The 14,630-nt window shown below is 42.2% G+C and overlaps 1 pseudogene; it reads left to right on the plus strand.

The window, feature by feature from the left end:
• The first annotated feature begins 327 nt into the window (after positions 1-327).
• On the plus strand, positions 328-13,969 carry LOC106417019 (annotated as a pseudogene).
• The last annotated feature ends 661 nt before the right edge of the window (positions 13,970-14,630 follow it).

Genomic DNA, 14,630 nt, shown 5'->3' on the forward strand with positions numbered 1-14,630 from the left:
TAATAAAAGATTAGACAGTTCTGATTATCTTTGCCTCCATGGCTTATTCTTAGTCTCGATCTCTTACTCTCTACACTCAGTTCTTCTCTAATCTCTCTTAAACACTCAGATTACTCTTCATTAGTCTAAAAGTCATATGGTATCAGAGCCAGGTTCGTGAGAATCTGAGTTCTTGTTGAGGTTTGTATCAAGACAGGATAAAAGCTAGGAGCTGGGCGTTGAAGATTCAAGCTTCAAGTCTTCTCCGGTTGTGTCTTTGGTCTTGTTGGTGTGATTACTACTCTCAGTCCAAGATTTAGCAAGCTGTTTACGTCTAGCTGCTTCAAGATGGATAGTGGGATGAAGATGAAGGTCGCGGTGGTGTTCAAGGGGAACAACTACCTAGTGTGGTCACGGATGGTGAAGACCGCAGTTGGAAGCAAAGGCTTGTGGGGACACATTACCTCTGGAACGGCCCCAAAGCCGGTTGCTCAAGAAGAAGACAAGGATGAGACAACAAAGGATCCATTCGAGAGGTGGGAGCAGGAAGACATGATGGTGATGTCAGTTCTTCATGCTTCCTTAGAGCCGGCGATTCTGGATGCATACTGCTACTGTGAGACAGCAAAGGAGTTGTGGGATACCTTAAAGAGGGTGTATGGAAACACATCCAACCTGAGTAGAGTCTTTGAGGTGAAGCAAGAAATCAACAACTTGACTCAAGAAGACATGGAGTTTACCAAGCACCTAGGAAGGTTTAGGTCACTCTGGTCCGAGCTAGAGATGTTGAGGCCAAGCACGGTTGATCCCAGTGAGCTAATCAAGAGGCGTGAGCAGGACAAGGTCTTTGGACTGCTTTTGACACTGAATCCGGCATACAGTGGGCTGATACAACACATGCTGAGAGATGATACTCTACCTGACTTGGAGGAAGTGTGTTCTCGGATTCAGAAAGAGCAAGGGTCAATTGGGTTGTTTGGGAAGAAGGGGGAGTTGTCTTTAGCTAACCAAGCCTCGCAAGCTGAGCAAGGAGAGACTCCACAAGCTAACAGAGCTACGAATGGGAAGTTTGAGGATAGGAGGTTCAATGGGAGCTGTGATCATTGCAAGAAGCAAGGCCACAAGAAGAGCCAGTGTTGGATACTCCACCCACACCTCAAACCGGCAAAGTTCATGAAGGAAAGGGAAGCTAGAGCTCACATGTCTGACGGGTCAAGTGATGTGGGTACTAGCAAGGCTCAAGAAGGTGGTACAAGTGATGGCAAGTCTCTGGTGGCGTACATGGGAGCTCCTAGCAGCCGCAACAATGATCAGGACTTCATAAGGAAGGCTGACATTGATGCACTCATCAAGATGTTCAAGGATAACGGTAACATCAATGGTTATTCTTATGGTGCTTCCATGATTGCTAGGACTGTAGGAGACTTAGATTGCATCACTAGAACTGATAGTATAGCTAGGTTGCTAAGAAATGCAAATAACTACAATGCATATAAGCCATCTAGTATACTCGCTCACCTTGCTAGTAATCAATCAACTAGACCTCTTATTGTAGATTCAGGTGCATCACATCACATGATTAGTGATACTAAGTTAATTAAGAACATTGTGCCTACTAAGGGTCATGTGATGATTGCAAATGGTGATAAGGTTCCAATTAAAGGAATAGGAACACTTAAACTGTTTAGTAAAGACTCAAAAGCTTTCTATATGCCTGACTTTACTTCAAACCTATTATCTGTCAAGAAATGTGCAACTGACTTGCAATGCAATGTCATATTTAGTCCTAATGATGTGAAGTTTCAGGATATTGAAAGCAGCAAAGTGATTGGAAAAGGAGTAACAAAAGGAGACTTATATTTGCTTGAAGATCTTGCTCCTGTTTCTGACATTAGCTGCTCGTTTACTACTGCTTCTGTTCCTAGTTTAAATAAGAATGCATTGTGGCATGCTAGACTAGGACACCCTCATAATAAGGCTTTAAAACTGATGTTGCCAGGTGTTTCTTTTGAAAACAATGATTGTGAAGCTTGCATTTTAGGCAAGCATTGTAGAACTGTATTTCCAAACTCTTCTACCGTTTATGAGAATTGCTTTGATCTTATTCACTCTGATGTATGGACTGCTCCTTGTTTATCTAGAGAGAATCATAAGTATTATGTCTCATTCATTGATGAAAAATCTAAATACACCTGGTTAACCTTAATTCCAACTAAAGATAGGGTACTTGATGCATTTAAAAATTTTCAATCCTATGTAACTAACCATTATCAAGCCAAGATTAAGATTTTCAGGTCAGATAATGGAGGAGAATACATTGGACAAGCTTTCAAGCAACACTTATCTCAGTATGGAATTCTTCATCAAACAAGCTGTCCCTACACTCCACAACAGAATGGTGTGGCTGAGAGGAAGAATAGGCACCTTATGGAAGTTGCAAGATCAATGATGTTCCAAGCTAATGTACCTAAGAAGTTTTGGAGTGATGCAGTAGCTACGGCCTGCTATCTAATCAACAGGACTCCCACACTGATCCTGAAAGGGCAATCACCATTTGAGGTTCTCAACAAACATAAACCCTCATTAGAACATATTAGGATCTTTGGGTGTTTATGTTATGTTTTGATACCCGGGGAGTTGAGAAACAAGCTTGAAGCTAGGAGTACTAAGGCAATGTTTATTGGCTACTCTACAACTCAAAAGGGATACAAGTGTTATAATCCAGACACTAGAAGGGTGCTGGTATCAAGGGATGTGAAGTTTGTTGAAGAGAGAGGATATTATGAGGAGCAAAACAAAGAAGACTTGAAGGATCTTACCTCGGAGAGAGCCACTACCTTGCGGATCATCTTAGAAAGTATTGGAGTCAAGGTGAGACAAGATCAGCAAGGATCTGGCAGTAACCCAGGATCTCAACCACCAAATGGTGGAAGTTCAGCAACTCCCACTTCTGATCATGGGGGGGAAAGGAGTGAACCAGAGACAACTCAAGAGAGTAGTGGAGCATCTGGTACACATGATCAAGATGTGGAAGTAAGTGAACAGCAAGATGGAGCTGAAGCAAGTCAGCTAGGAGAAGAAGAGGCAGTTGAAATGTCTACTTCTGTACCACAAGAAAGTGGAGAAGAATCACAAGTGGAAGTGGAACAACCGGAACCAGCATTGAGAAGAAGCACACGGATTAGGAGAGATGCTTCCAACTGGGTAAGCACGAGAGTGTACTACAATGCCCAGGCTGTGGAGCATCCTTCTCAAGCTGTGTGTTCCTTTGCTCAATACCCTGAAGAACATTGTGCTTTTATGGTAAACTTGGATGAGAACTACATACCAAGAAGCTATGAAGAGGCAATGATGGATAAAGAATGGAAGGAATCAGTTGGAGCTGAGGCAGGAGCTATGATCAAGAATGATACATGGTATGAGAGTGAGTTACCAAAAGGGAAGAAGGCGGTGACTAGTAGATGGATCTTCACAATCAAGTATAAGGCTGATGGAAAGGTGGAGAGGAAGAAGTCAAGATTGGTTGCAAGAGGCTTTACTCAAACTTATGGAGAAGATTACATTGAGACCTTTGCACCAGTAGCTAAACTTCACACAATCCGGATTGTCTTAAGCTTAGCTGTGAACCTTGGATGGGGCTTATGGCAAATGGATGTGAAGAATGCATTTCTACAAGGAGAGCTGGAGGATGAAGTGTATATGCATCCACCTCCAGGCTTGGAACACTTAGTGAAGAGAGGGAATGTGTTGAGACTGAAGAAAGCTATCTATGGACTGAAGCAATCACCAAGAGCTTGGTACAACAAGCTGAGTACTACTCTGAATGGCCGAGGCTTCAAGAAGTCTGAACTAGACCACACCCTCTTCACTCTCACTACTTCCTCAGGTATGATTGCACTCCTTGTGTATGTTGATGATATCATTATCACAGGAAGTGATAAGGAAGGTATCATAGCAACCAAGGAGTTCCTTAAGTCCATGTTTGAGATTAAAGACTTGGGAGAAATGAAATACTTTCTTGGAATTGAGATATGTAGATCCAAGGAAGGTTTGTTCATGTCCCAAAGGAAGTATACACTTGATCTTTTGAAAGGTGCAGGTGCTTATGGAGGCAAGACAGCAAGGATGCCTATGGAGGATGGCTACAAAGTCCCACGAGAGGGGGAGATTGAAGACAGCAAGCCTTATCAGGATCCTAAACTCTATAGAAAGCTAGTTGGTAAATTGATTTACCTGACAATAACTAGGCCTGACATTTGCTTTGCTGTGAATCAGGTGAGTCAACACATGCAAGTGCCTAAGGAACATCATTGGCGCATGGTGGAGAGGATCTTGATGTATCTCAACGGCTCACCTGATCAAGGAGTATGGATGGGTTGCAATGGGAGCACTGAAGTGGTTGGATACTGTGATGCGGATTGGGCTGGTGATAGAGCAGACAGGAGATCAACCACAGGCTATTGCACATTCATTGGAGGCAACTTGGTTACTTGGAAGAGCAAGAAGCAGAAGGTGGTGTCTTGTTCAAGTGCAGAAGCTGAGTATAGAGCTATGCTGAAGCTGACCAACGAGCTGGTGTGGATCAAGGGCATCTTGAAGCATTTGGAGATTGATCAAGCCACGCCAATGACAATGCATTGTGATAACCAAGCTGCCATCCACATTGCCTCCAACTCGGTGTTCCATGAGAGAACCAAGCACATTGAAGTGGATTGCCACAAGGTGAGACAGATGATCATCTTAGGAGTTATCTTGCCATGCTACACAAGAAGTGAAGATCAGTTAGCGGATGTGTTCACCAAGGCTGCAAGACAGAAGACAATGGAGTCCATTCACATCAGGTTGGGCCTCATTGATCTTGGGAAGAGAAGGAGCTGATCCCCTTTGGCTGTGAGGTCTTTACTCTTTTTCCCTTATCAAGGTTTTATCCCAATGGGTTTTCCTTGGTAAGGTTTTTAATGAGGAAGATCTCATGGCTGTCCAAGCTTAGGCTTTCACAAAGCTAAGCTTGAGGGGGAGTGTTGAGATGAGGAGTTAATCTATGAAGGCTTGTGAACCTTGGGAAGAAGGAATGAGGAGAAGAAGGCATGAAGAGGAGTTAGGCCGAGGCAAGACCGTACAGGCCGTACTGTCCGTACACTGGCCGTACTGTCCGTACAAGTAGGGCGCGGCAAAATGAGAAGTTACTCTACCTTGAGGTGAAAGGTAACTTAGAAGGAGTTAACCTTTGGGAGTAACTGAGCAGACCGTTGAAGATAGGATAAGGGACGCGGCTTGACAGGCTGGATCAAAGCTGTAAAGGGAAAGCAAACCTTATCCATCCGGTCACACATGTGAAGCTTCTTATTGGCTTAGTTTGAATTAGGCGCTCCTCTTCTCCTTGACTACACATGCTTGGTCTACTTAATCCTTATGAAAGCCCTAGGATCTAAAGGCTATATATTGTAAACTCTCTCATTAATAAAAGATTAGACAGTTCTGATTATCTTTGCCTCCATGGCTTATTCTTAGTCTCGATCTCTTACTCTCTACACTCAGTTCTTCTCTAATCTCTCTTAAACACTCAGATTACTCTTCATTAGTCTCAAAGTCATACCTCTTGAGGAAGGGTATAAAGTCTTGCGTGAGGGGGAGGTTGAAGAGAACCAGTTGTTTGAGGATGCTAAGCTGTATAGGAGGATGGTGGGTAAGCTGATCTACTTGACTATCACCAGACCTGATATATGCTTTGCTGTGAATCAAGTGAGCCAACATATGCAGGCGCCAAAGGTACATCACTGGAAGATGGTTGATAGGATACTGAGGTATTTGAGTGGCTCACATGGACAAGGAGTTTGGATGGGTTGCAATGGCAGTACAGAAGTGGTTGGGTATTGTGATGCTGATTGGGCAGGAGATAGAGTGGACAGGAGATCAACTACTGGGTATTGTACATTCATTGGAGGGAATCTGGTTACTTGGAAGAGTAAGAAGCAGAAGGTCATCTCCTGTTCAAGTGCTGAAGCTGAGTATAGAGCTATGTTGAAGCTTACAAATGAGTTGGTGTGGATCAAGGGGATCTTGAAGCACTTGGAGATCGAGCAGGCCACACCTATGACAATGCATTGTGACAATCAAGCAGCTATCCACATTGCCTCCAATTCAGTGTTTCATGAGAGAACAAAGCACATAGAGGTGGATTGTCATAAGGTGAGGCAGATGATCATCTTAGGAGTGATTCTGCCATGTTATACAAGAAGTGAAGATCAGCTTGCAGATGTGTTTACTAAGGCAGCGAGATTGAAGACAATGGAGTCCATACTGTCAAGGCTTGGACTCATTGATCTGACTCCTAGGAGCTGAGCCCCTTAACCATGGAGTCTCCACTCTTTTTCCCTCATCAAGGTTTTATCCCAATGGGTTTTACTTGGTGAGGTTTTTAACGAGGGAGGTCTTCATGGTTTCCAAGCTTGACTTGTTCTACATGGTCAAGCTTGAGGGGGAGTATTGAGATGAAGACCAAGGAGGCTGAGATAGTGACTTTAGAGTTTTACTGTGGTAACTTTATTTTAACCACATTAACTACTTGGGGAAGTTATCTGATGGGATGAGAAGGTAACTTAGTGAAGAGAAGAGAGGAAACTCGACCAAAGAGGATAAGGGAGGTTAAGGAAGGATAAGGGATCACTTTGACAGCCTGTATGATGCTGGAAAGGAGAAGTTACCTTTATACTAGTGCAAGCATGTGAGAAAGCACAGCCAAGTGATTCAAAAGGAGTTCCAGCCTGTCCTTTGACTACACATGCTTACCCATTTCGAATTTCCTTGTTGCTCTCTCTATTAATACTTGTAAACCTCATCAGTTATTAATTAATGGAGTTTTGTGTCTCTCTCTCTTTATTCTCTCACTAGAATCTCTTAATCTCTTTAATCTTTTCATCTGATTATCCCTGATTGGTTGAATCATGCTCTAATACACAAAAGTGTATACAGCAACACTTCACAGCTTTGCGCACACTTCACACTTCACACTTCAGCTTCACCTCTTCATGGAACCGGTTTGAAGTCTCCCCCTCTCAACTGACTTCACAGCCATCTTAGAGAAGCTAGGACACGACCAGATCATCTTCAAAACACTAGTGAGGCTGAAGCAATGGTACCTGATACATTATCCCAAAGGTGCATCAGTACCTATCAAAAACAAGAAAATGAATATCCTGCATCACACTTGATGCACACAATCTCACAATCATAATCATCTTAAGTATCTTTTCAAGCACAAGCAATGAATAAGATGAATGAAAAAGATTGAAAAGAGTTTTAAAAGTCTAAGGGAACTTCCCTTGTGTTTTTGTGAGTTTCCAAACTCTCTCAATGCACCATCTTCATGGCATCATCAACTTCTTGGAAAGGCAGAATGGATTCATCAGCTTCTCCTCAATCACCTCTCATTGAAGCTGCATTGATGGAGAGCCTTCTTCCTCACTTGCCAAGGCTGCTCTGAACAGCCTCTTGCCTAGACACGCCACTGACTTGGTCCGGTTGATGATCCTTGTAGAAGCCTTTGCAACGACTTGTTACTGACCATGGATCATATGCATTAAGACTCCCCCTCAAGCTTAGAACCTAGACTAGAAGGAGCTAAGCTTGTGATGATCCTAAGCATCTCCATGGTCTAATAACTATCATCTTTTTTTTTTTTTTTTTTATGATAGCTTTCTTCTTGTGAGTTTTCTCTCTTCCTTAACCAGGAATTAGGGTGTTTGAATCACCATAGAGAGTCTCACAAGACACATCTCTCATTGCATAATAACCCATGCTACACTTCCTGTAGACTAAGGACTGGATATGTCCAATGGTATTATGCAATGGCTATCTCTCATTGCATACTCAATCACACTACACTTCCTGTAGATTATGGACTAACATGTCCTAGTGATGATATGCAATGGCACAAGACCTTTGTCTCTACATTCTTGGTTGATGGCGAGTTACATACTTCCCTTGTGTACCTAACACCACCAAAACTCAATGCAAGATCAGATCATCTGATATGATCATGGACCAGCTAGTTGATAAAGATGAAGAAGGAGAGACTGAAGATACACTAGCTGAAGAGGAAGCTGTCCTAGCCATTCCCACAGGTCCTATCACTCGTGCAATGACAAGGAGACTCAAAGAAGCCGTTGGAAACATACTGAAGATCTCTAAGAAGCAAGAAGACTTTCTTGGTAGAAGCTTGAGCTACCAAGACACACTCATCACCATTCATGTGATCTTACCATCAAGCTGATCATCATCTAGGCAAGTGGCTTGGTATACTCTTTTTCCCTTGATTAGTTTTGTCCCACTGGGTTTTCTAATCAAGGTTTTTAATGAGGTATCAAGTTCACTTACACATTCCTAGTTGATGTATCTTGGATGCAACTCGGCCTAAGGCATCTTGGACCGACTTCATCATCTATCTTATATTATGTTTTAGTCTAAGTGTTGTGTTATTACTTTGAAACCGTGTGGAGCCTTTTCCTTTAAGTTTTCTTATGTTTTCGAGACCTTGTGCATGTACAAGGATCTCTCTATTTAAGTGTATCACAAACCCTCATTCTAATCTAAGTTATCTTTTGTTTAAACCTTGTGTTTTCTTCTCCCTTGCTTTCACGAGTTAAGAGAGTGTCTGGTGTGTAGTATCCAGTCTGTTGGTGTGTAATATCCAACGCCCAAGGGCTTTAGAAAGGTGTGTCATATCCGATCTAAGCCTAGGAGTATCAAGGAGCCTTTCCGCAGCCTCTTGTGTCACCATTCGATCCACAGCCTTGATAAACTTGAGTCTTTGATTCGTTTATGCAAGGATCTATCCAAACCATCCAGAGAAGGGTCCTAGGATCTCATTAAGTGGTATCAGAGCACTCTGGAAGGGGAGTTTCGATTTCTCTTTTGCGATTTCTTAAGATCTACTCTTTGTCGATTCATATTTTTGATCAATCGGTTCTTGTGTGTTTATTCTCATTTGATCTGCTTGTTTCATTATCAGGATTGCTAGATCTGATTGTTTCGTATCTCATATTGATAGATCTAAGAATTTCGATCAAGTTTTGAACAAAAACCTTTTCACATTCTTGTCGATTACGTTATCGTTTTACTTGATCCGAAAGTTTCTTGTGATTGTGTGACTCGATCTGTTGTTAGAATCATAGATCAGGATTTGATTATCTCATTTCATCATCCGTTGAATCTGATCTGTTATTGTTTCAATTTCGAAAAGATAGAATTCAAATCGTCGCGTGTTGATCAAGTATCTTCATTTGCCGCTTTGTTTGAATACTTTGTTTCTTTATTTGAATCTTGAGTTCTGAATTTCTTTTGAACTACTTACTGGTTCAAGTTTTTCGTGTATCAGAAAGCAATGGGGTCTGAGGAGGATGATGAAACCTTTGTGCGGAGGAATAGATTGCTGCAAGAAGCAATCACCAAACAAGTGATGGAAGCGATGGTGAAGTTACTGGAAGAGAAGTATGATCAGAGACCGCATGATGGGCAAGGACAAGCATCTGGTTCAAGACATGAGCCAAGAAGAAACAGACAAGGTCAGCGTGAGCATGCTGGATCAGAAGAGACTGATAACTTCTATGAGAGAAGTAGCCATAGCTCCGGTTCAAGACGTAGCAGTAGAAGATCTCGACGTGATCATGAGGGCCGGAGGCATAGACGCAATGAGCTATCAGGATTAAAGCTTAAGATCCCTCCTTTCCATGGTAAAGCTGATCCAGATGCCTATCTTGAGTGGGAGAAGAAGATCGAACTCGTTTTCAACTGTCAGCATTACTCAGAGACTAAGAAGATTCAAGTAGCTGCTACCGAGTTCAATGATTATGCATTGAGCTGGTGGGATCAGTTGGTTACAAACAAGAGGCGCAATGGTGAATTTCCCATTGAAACATGGGCAGAGATGAAAGCTGTGATGCGCAAGAGGTTTGTACCAAGCCATTATCACCGTGATCTTCATCAAAAGCTGAGACTGCTCACACAAGGATCAAAGTCTGTAGAGGAATACTTTCAAGAGATGGAGTTGCTTATGCTAAGAGCTTGTGTATCTGAGGACAGTGAAGCTACCATGGCACGGTTCCTTGGTGGACTCAACCGTGAGATACAAGATAGAGTGGAGATGCAACACTACTTGGAGATAGAGGAAATGCTACACAAAGCTATCTTGGTGGAGCAGCAAGTTAAGAGAAGAAGTCATGCGCGTGGCAGCTATGGTTCCAATAGATACCAGACCTCTAAGGAAGATAAACCGAGCTATCAAAAGGAAAGCAAGCCACAGCCAAAAGAAGAAGCCAAGCCTAGTAGCATCTACAACAAAGATAAGGGTAAAGTGGAAGCTACAAGCTCGCGTGCAAGAGATGTGAAGTGTTTTAAGTGCCAAGGGCGTGGGCACTATGCTAATGAATGTACCAACAAACGTGTGATGATCCTTCATGCCAATGGAGAATATGAATCTGCTGATGATGAGACAGAGGCCGAGGAAGATCACAGTTCAGAAGAGGAGTATGTTGCCAACCCGGTTGCTGGAAGGTTGCTAGTTGCTAGAAGAACCTTGAGTCTTCAAAGCAAGACCGAGGAGATGGAGCAAAGAGAGAATCTCTTCTATACTAGATGTCTAGTGCAAGGAAAGGTCTGTAGTCTTATTGTGGATGGAGGCAGTTGTGTCAACGTTGCGAGTGAGACAATGGTTAAAAAGTTGGGTTTGAGGGTCCAGAAGCATCCTAAACCATATAGGCTCCAATGGCTCAATGAAGAGGGCGAGATGAGAGTATCTACTCAGGTTATGGTTCCCTTAGCCATTGGTAAATATGAAGATGAGATTCTTTGTGATGTGTTGCCTATGGAAGCTGGACACATTCTCCTTGGAAGGCCGTGGCAATCAGATAGACGTGTGATACATGATGGGTATGCCAACAAGCACACCTTTGAGTTTAAAGGGAGAAAGACAGTTCTTGTGCCTATGACCCCTAAGGAAGTTCAGGTTGATCAGCTCCAGCTACAAAAGAAGAAAGAGATAGATCTTCCCGCTGAATCAACCAAGCAACTAAACTTCTATGCCAAGTCTGGTGATGTTAAAAGATCTCTCTGCTCTAACCTTCCTATTCTTTTGTTTATCTATAAGGAATCCCTCTTGACTACTACTAACATTGCACCGGAGTATCCGAGTGAACTTGTCAATCTTTTACAGGAATATCAAGATGTTTTTCCAGAAGATAGTCCCAATGGACTACCACCAGTGCGAGGGATTGAGCACCAAATTGATTTTGTGCCCGGTTCTACACTTCCCAATAGGCCAGCATACAGAACCAATCCGGTGGAGACCAAAGAACTACAAAGGCAAGTGGAGGAACTGATGGAGAAAGGGCATATCCGAGAGAGCATGAGCCCTTGTGCTGTTCCAGTGCTACTTGTGCCCAAGAAAGATGGGAGCTGGCGCATGTGTGTTGATTGCAGAGCCATCAACAATATCACTGTAAAGTATCGCCATCCTATTCCTAGATTAGATGATATGCTTGATGAATTGCATGGTTCTTGCATATTTTCTAAGATTGATTTGAAAAGTGGATACCATCAGATTAGGATGAAAGAAGGAGATGAATGGAAAACTGCATTTAAGACTAAGCATGGGTTGTATGAGTGGTTAGTCATGCCTTTTGGATTAACCAATGCTCCTAGCACTTTTATGAGATTGATGAATCATGTGCTTAGATCTTTCATAGGTTTGTTTGTGGTAGTATACTTTGATGATATCCTTGTTTACAGTAAGAACCTAGGAGAGCATATAGATCATCTTAAGTCTGTTCTTGATGTGTTGAGAAAAGAAAAACTGTTTGCTAACCTTAAGAAATGCACTTTTTGTACGGATAACTTGGTCTTCCTAGGCTTTGTTGTGAGTGCAGATGGAGTAAAGGTGGATCAGGAGAAGGTGAGAGCAATTCAAGAATGGCCAATTCCAAAGACTATAAGTGAAGTAAGGAGCTTTCACGGCCTTGCTGGCTTCTACCGACGGTTTGTGAAAGACTTTAGCACCATAGCAGCCCCATTGACTGAGGTGATCAAGAAAGAAGTTGGATTCAAGTGGGGAGAAGCACAAGAACTTGCCTTTCAATGCCTAAAAGAGAAGCTTACTAATGCCCCTCTTCTTATACTTCCTGATTTTAATAAAACTTTTGAAATAGAATGTGATGCTTCAGGAATTGGAATTGGTGCTGTATTGATGCAGGAGAAGAGACCCATTGCATACTTCAGTGAGAAGCTTGGAGGAGCTACCCTCAACTATGCAACTTATGATAAAGAACTATATGCCTTGGTGAGAGCCTTGCAGACTTGGCAACACTACCTCTGGCCTAAAGAGTTCGTCATTCACACCGATCATGAGTCTCTCAAATACCTCAAAGGACAGCACAAACTCAGCAAAAGACACGCAAGGTGGGTTGAGTTCATTGAGACATTTCCTTATGTCATTAAGTATAAACAAGGTAAGGAAAACATAGTTGCTGATGCACTATCCAGAAGGTATGTTCTCTTGAACACTCTTGATGCTAAGCTATTAGGATTTGAGCAGATTAAAGGAATGTATGAGAATGATCCTGATTTTAAAGAGGCTTACAACTCTTGTGAGAAATTTGCTGTGGGACACTACTTTAGACATGATGGTTTTCTTTTCTATGATAATCGATTGTGTGTGCCTAACTGTTCTTTGAGAGACTTGTTTGTTAGGGAATCTCATGGAGGAAGTCTCATGGGTCACTTTGGTATTGCAAAGACTCTTAAAACTTTGCAGGATCACTTCTTTTGGCCTCGGATGAAAAGAGATGTGGAGAAACTATGTGAGAGATGTGCAACTTGCAAGCAAGCCAAGTCTAAGGTTCAGTCTCACGGTTTGTATACTCCTCTCCCTATACCTTATCATCCTTGGAATGACATATCTATGGATTTCATTGTTGGATTTCCTAGAACTAGGACTGGAAAGGATTCTATCTTTGTGGTTGTGGATAGGTTCTCAAAGATGGCACATTTCATAGCTTGTCACAAAACTGATGATGCATTGCATATTGCCAACTTGTTCTTTAAAGAGATTGTGCGCATACATGGCATGCCTAAGACTATTGTTTCTGATAGAGATACTAAGTTTCTTAGTTATTTTTGGAAGACTCTTTGGTCTAAGCTAGGTACTAAACTCTTGTTTTCTACTACTTGTCATCCACAAACTGATGGACAAACTGAAGTAGTTAATAGGACTCTAGGAACACTCTTGCGTGCATTCATAAAGAAAAACTTGAAATCATGGGAAGACTATTTGCCTCATTGTGAATTTGCATACAATCATGCTGTGCATTCTACTTCTAAGTTTTCTCCTTTTGAGATTGTTTATGGGTTCAATCCCAACTCTCCTTTGGATTTAATCCCTTTACCTGAGTGTGAAAGGGTCAGCATTGATGGCAAAAAGAAGGCAGAGATGGTGAAACAACTCCACGAGCAAGCTAGGCTCAACATTGAGGCAACAACCAAACAGTATGTTAAGCATGCTAACAAAGGAAGGCGTGAGATGGTCTTTGAAGTGGGTGATCAGGTCTGGATTCACCTAAGGAAAGAGAGGTTTCCCAATGAAAGGAAATCCAAGCTGATGCCGCGGATTGATGGACCTTTTAAGGTCATAAGGAAGATCAGCAACAATGCCTACAAACTGGATTTGCAAGGTAAGTATGATGTGAGTAATAGCTTCAATGTTACTGACTTGATCCCTTTTATTGCAGATGAGCCAGATTTGAGGACAAATCCTTTTCAAGTGGGAGGGGATGATATGATCATGGACCAGCTAGTTGATAAAGATGAAGAAGGAGAGACTGAAGATACACTAGCTGAAGAGGAAGCTGTCCTAGCCATTCCCACAGGTCCTATCACTCGTGCAATGACAAGGAGACTCAAAGAAGCCGTTGGAAACATACTGAAGATCTCTAAGAAGGAAGAAGACTTTCTTGGTAGAAGCTTGAGCTACCAAGACACACTCATCACCATTCATGTGATCTTACCATCAAGCTGATCATCATCTAGGCAAGTGGCTTGGTATACTCTTTTTCCCTTGATTAGTTTTGTCCCACTGGGTTTTCTAATCAAGGTTTTTAATGAGGTATCAAGTTCACTTACACATTCCTAGTTGATGTATCTTGGATGCAACTCGGCCTAAGGCATCTTGGACCGACTTCATCATCTATCTTATATTATGTTTTAGTCTAAGTGTTGTGTTATTACTTTGAAACCGTGTGGAGCCTTTTCCTTTAAGTTTTCTTATGTTTTCGAGACCTTGTGCATGTACAAGGATCTCTCTATTTAAGTGTATCACAAACCCTCATTCTAATCTAAGTTATCTTTTGTTTAAACCTTGTGTTTTCTTCTCCCTTGCTTTCACGAGTTAAGAGAGTGTCTGGTGTGTAGTATCCAGTCTGTTGGTGTGTAATATCCAACGCCCAAGGGCTTTAGAAAGGTGTGTCATATCCGATCTAAGCCTAGGAGTATCAAGGAGCCTTTCCGCAGCCTCTTGTGTCACCATTCGATCCACAGCCTTGATAAACTTGAGTCTTTGATTCGTTTATGCAAGGATCTATCCAAACTATCCAGAGTGTTGACTT

This window comes from Brassica napus, unplaced genomic scaffold, assembly GCF_020379485.1.
Source record: "Brassica napus cultivar Da-Ae unplaced genomic scaffold, Da-Ae ScsIHWf_1281;HRSCAF=1830, whole genome shotgun sequence".
NCBI lineage: Eukaryota > Viridiplantae > Streptophyta > Magnoliopsida > Brassicales > Brassicaceae > Brassica > Brassica napus.